The following is a 6,000-nucleotide window of genomic DNA, read 5'->3' as shown; positions in this document are numbered from 1 at the left end:
TACAATATGTGTTGTGGATGTTTTTAATTTTATATAACATCTCTCACTCGGTCACACAAGCTACACTAACTACGATATACTACAACATCAATATATCTCTAACGCTTCATACAGGATATGGGTTGTGCGACCAAAAAAATAATAAATAGTGTTATATTAAGTCACCATATAACTAATATAATACTTTTATATGTATAATACCCCAGATTATTTGAACATCACCATTAACATACATTGTCTCTCTATGCTATAATTATATTACTTAATTATGTACAAAATATAATTGCATATGCTTATGTGATGATGTCAGAAAGATTCTTCCTTAGACATTCATAACAATCCATCTCAACTTGACTGCTTTTCTAACATGCTCTGTTGGACCTTATAGATCGTAGCCCTTGGAAACATATTAAAGTAACGACATCAAATTTTGATTTCCTGTGATAACTCAAAGTTGAAGGGTATCATACAAGAAAAACACAAGAGTCCGTAGATTTTAGATTTTATATAGTGACAAAATAGGAAATTATTTTGTCACTCCTTATATCGGTCGTCATATAACACATACAATATGATATGTATGTCACAACATAGCTCCCACTCAGTTGGGCATGTCACTCTTCTATGTCATGTGAATCATAAGTCTAGATACTACTCAAATATCTAACTTGAGCCACTTGAACAACATACTCAATGTATGACTTCATACTCAATGTATGACTTGATACTCGATATTCAGCTCTAAGGCTTTAGTATGAATTTATATATTTTTTATACTCGACTTTCTAGAGTCTCATCTTAGACATATTAAGACGACTATAAAATTTAATATTTTGTCATTAATACGACAGAAGTATAAAGATGGTTCATATTGCACCTGCTTAACGCCAATATAATTTAATCTTATCTTACCGCTACTCAAGTGTTAGGAAGATCACCGTGTGATAAGGTCGATCATAAAGCCTAGTGATATTATTATGTGCCTAATTATGCAATTATGTTCATGAATATTTCATAAGAAAATAACAATTTTTATTTCATGAATGATCAATACATAAAAATATATGTCCATTAAGTATTAAATCTCACTTGAAAATTAAAATCTATATAAACCTATACTCTTCACATGACCCCGAAAAGTATTTTTAGGTATAAGTTTAGTCAAATGATCATCAACCATTTTGCTAGTGGATATATATTTAATAACAACTTCCTTTTTTTAGATGGCATCTCGAACGAAGTGATAACACCTCTTAATATGCTTGGTTTTTCTATGAAATTTTGGATTTCGAGCATATTGGATAGCAGCAGTATTGTCACAATGCATTTGTATAGATTCATCAATTTTAGGGGTGATGTTGAGATCCTGTAGAAATCTTCTTAACTAAATTACCTTTTGTACAGTAAGATAACAAGTAACATACTCCACTTCCATTGTAGATAATGCAGTCTTGCTTTTTACTACACCAAGATATGACACCTTCGCCAAAGACAAAAATATATCCTGAGGTCAACTTCAACTCATTCCAGTCGTTAACCCAATCTGCATTTGAATATCCTTTCAACCTTAAGTCTCCTTCTTGATAACAGAGGGCAAGTCACTTGTACCACGAAAGTAGCGCAAAATTCTCTTGACTGCTTGCCAATGAGCAGGTCCAAGGTTACCTTGATAACGACTTACCAAACTAACCGTAAAACAAATGTTTGACCATGTACATAACATGACATACATCAAACTGCCTATTGCACTAGCATAAGAAAAGTTGCTCATTTTATTTTTCTCTTCATCTATCTTTCGACACTGATAAATACTTAAGGTTAGACCTTTCTCAACAGGAGTGTCAATGGGTTTGGAGTAATGCATCTGAAATCGTTCAAAGACTTTCTTAATATATGCTTATTGGCATAATTCTGGAAGTTTCTTGGGACGATATCTCATTATTTTCACGTCAAGTTAAACTTGGCTTCACTCATGTCCTTCATCTTAAAAATAGATCACAACCAATGTTTAGTGGCATTGATTATCTTCATGTTGTTTTCAGCTAATAGTATGTCATCAGCGTATAAGGATAGAAACATAATCCCTCCCGTTATTTTCTTTACGAAAGAATGGTCTTCATCTACTACGGACAAGTCAAACGAAGTAATGGCTTCATGAAATTTGAAATATCATTGTCTAAAAGACTATTTGAGACCATATATGGATCTTTTAAGATGAAAAACTTTATTTTCTTGATCTTTTGAGACAAACTAATAGGTTGATCCATATATATTTCTTCCTCAAATGTACCATTGAAGAAAATAATTTTAACATGCATTTGAAATAACTCCAAGTCCAAATGAGCAATCAAGGCTGGAAGGAGGCGAATAAAGGCAAATCTCATCACAGGAGAAAAAGTCTCTTCATAGTTTATACCCTCAATTTAGGTAAAACATTTGACCATTAGTTAGACCTTAAACTTTTCAATTGATCCATCCACTCCACGTTTTATCTTGAAAACCCACTTGTTTTTAATTGATTTACGTCGAGGCAGGAGATCAACTAATTTTCAAAGCTTATTTCTCATCATTAAGTCTATCTCATCCTTCATAGCATCAATCCACTCTTTACTGTTTAGTGATTTCATAGCCTCCTTAAAAGAGGTGGGTTCTTTAATTTCTAAAGGAGTGCATAAAAAAATTCCTCATTCGATTTAAAAATATAATCGAAAATTTTTTTTCACATTCACTCCTTCGAATTCTAGGACCTTCATTACTTGCCTGACTAAATGATAAATCTCTCTCACTATCCCTTGGCATGAGATTTGGAACTTGAAAACTAAGCTCATGTTCTGAGCTTGGATCTTGAGGACTTACCCCATTTTTCGGTGGATTATCATTTGTAGGCAAGTTTTCACCATTTAAAAAAGTAGGATCATTCCCACTATCTCTTTTATTTGGTGGAATATCACTATTCTTGGTGACTTGGTAGGTTCTCAATACCTCCCTCTCACCAATAGAAATTGTATGCCCTCCTATAACTTATATAGTTTGAGATTCTATTTTATTTTACCAATGTTTGGGAACTCATCCTCAAGGAAATCAACATTGCGGGACTTTATTTTAGTCATGTCACCATTTGGGTGTTCTCCAAACATTTTATATTCTTTTGAATGTTCGGGATATTTGATTAACACAATTTTAATTATTCTTAGACCTAATTTTTCGTGCTTGTGGGTTGGGTTATGCACATAGCTTGCCGACCCCCAAGGATGTAAATAATCCAAAATGGATTTTTTACTATTCCATAACTCATATGAAGTGATGGGTACACTTTTACTTAGTACACGGTTAAGGATGGAGGTTGTTGTATGCAACGCATCTCCCCAAAAATTATTAGAGATGTTGGCATGTGCCATCATCGATCTAATCATATCTAGTAATATACGATTCCTTCGCTCTGCAACACTATTTTGTTGTGAAGTATGAGAAATTGTAAGTTGCCTACGTATACCCTTTTTCTCACAATATTCTCTGAACATATCAGAAAAGTATTCACAACCACGATCGGTTTGAAGAGTCTTTATTCTTCAATCCATTTGATTTTCTACTTCTGCTACAAAATGTTTGAACACACCTAACGCTTCATAATGGTGAAAAATTAGATACACATATGTATATCGTAAATAGTCATCTATAAAAGTGAAAAAGTATATGGCACCATGACGTTTGATATTTAAATGTTCGTAACTATCAGAATGGATTAATTTTAAGAGACGTGACAACCTTGAAGCCTTACTAAAAGGCTTCTTACTCGTTTTACCGACTAAGCATGACTCACATTTAGACAATTTAACTTTAGTAAGCCAGTCTAAAAGACCTTCTTTAGCCAGTTTACTCATTCGATCTTGATTAATATGGCTAAGTCTAGCATGTCACTTAACAGATTCAGAATCACAATCAAGTGAGAAACATAAGCAAGCATAGAATTATTATATATTATCTTCTAAGTCAAGAACAAAAAAATTATTTCTTAAAGGCCCATGACCAAATACATTGCTATGATATAAAATGTTTAAAGTACCAAGTTTAAAGTTAAAGAAGAAACCCATTCTCAATAAGGAAACAACTGAAAGTAAACAACATTGCACCTCAGGTACATAGAGAGTATCATGAAGGAGTAAAGTATTTCATTCATGTAGCTTAAGCCTTTATGTTCCGATTCCAAGGACATCATCTTCATTGTCATTGCCTAATACAACAGTTTGCGAACCCATTAGGACATGATAGTAGTTCACAAATCTAGCTCAATCTTGAACTACATGTTTGCTTGTTCCCGTGTATACAATCCAATTCGGAAAAGAATTAGCAACTAATGCGTGAGAACAAACAAATAAATCAAGAGGTAAAATAAAGAAATGTACCTTCTTCAGCTCGAAACAATCACAAACGAAATGAACCTTGTTGCCGCAGTTATAGCACTTCATAACGCTAGATTTTTTTCTCTATGACCCTTAGCCTAATACTGTTTAGTCACACCACCTTTAGGTCCATTGGCTTGAAAGGGGCACCGATCTTTCTTAAATTGCTTGGCACAATTAAGCTTGTTTTCCTTGGGTTTGATCCCATGCGCAACACAATTGCCACATTGGAAGGATTAAACGTCTTTTGATGCTCAACTTCCATCTCAATGTTATATTGTTGGAAGGATTAGTCTTGATATGTTAAACAGTCTAGATTAGTCTTAATATATTATTTATCTAGGCTTGCATATCTAATTTCATAATTTAAGCATATAAAAACATAACATTAAAATTAACACTTTATATAATTAATTAGTCAAAAATAAAATGAAATTAGTCACATATCCCAACCTAAACTTTTGAAATTAAGGTCAGGACTCGAACCCGGAACCTGCACCCCGGCAGAATACTGTCTACCACCAACTCACTAATACCATTTGTTTTTGCACATGCACATACTTCTTAATATTTTTTGAATTAAGAATTAGTAACTTTTATTTTTTTTCTTCTATGTCAAACACTAAATTAGCATAATTAGTGAAACCATAAAAATAAAATAAAAGGATGTGTGCGTGCAGTGTATGCATGAAGAAAAAAAAACCTGGGGGAGAAAGAAAAATGTTGAAGATATATATATATATATATATGTATATATACGTGTGTGTGTATATATATATATACAGAATACTAAAAAAAAAAAAAATATTTAATTTATTTGTAAATTTAACTAAAAAATATTTAGAGTTTATTTGGCAAACAAATAAGAATAATTTAATTATTTATTTTATTTTATGTCGGGTAGATTGATAAATTATATACTGCCCTGATAGTGAATTAACTTGTCAAAATTTAACGGATATTAAAAATATTTAATTCAAATAACATAACACTCAATAAAAATTTTGTTTTGTTTAAAATGGGGATTTGGGTGGGTTATATGGACTAAGACAAATTTTGGGTAGTTTGTGATTTGTCCTTAAATTAATTAAGTAAAATTAATGTTAATTAATCCAATAAATAAATATAAAATAGAATACTATTTTGTACTGTGTGGCACGGCATTTTTTTAAAGAATTATTAATGTTAATTAACGTTCTTTTTTCTTTGAAAATTTCAACTAAAATTATATTTTTAATTTCTGATTTTAATAATAAATTGAAAGCATCGGCCAAGAATAATATTAGAAAATTTTAATTGCAAATTGCTTATTGATTTTTCTTCTTCGCCCAAGAATAATATAATGGGTACGTATGCATACTTAAAAATCTTTGAAAATATATCAACTTGGTGTACTACATTATATACATATACATATACATATATATCGTTGTTTGACAAATGTCAACTTGGTTGTTAAATTCTATTGCATTGCATGAGAATAAATAAATAAATAAAAAATAGTTATATCAGCAAGTCTTACTTCATTAATTAATAATATATTCTCTATTAAAAGTGAACAAGAATTTAGTCACAGATTCTGTCTTATGTTATTTAATTT

Source organism: Carica papaya, unplaced genomic scaffold (assembly GCF_054855325.1).
Source record: "Carica papaya isolate Zhongbai unplaced genomic scaffold, ASM5485532v1 h2tg000040l, whole genome shotgun sequence".
Classification (NCBI taxonomy): Eukaryota; Viridiplantae; Streptophyta; class Magnoliopsida; order Brassicales; family Caricaceae; genus Carica; species Carica papaya.
The sequence above is the reverse complement of the archived record's forward strand: the minus strand, read 5'-3'. Positions refer to the sequence as shown.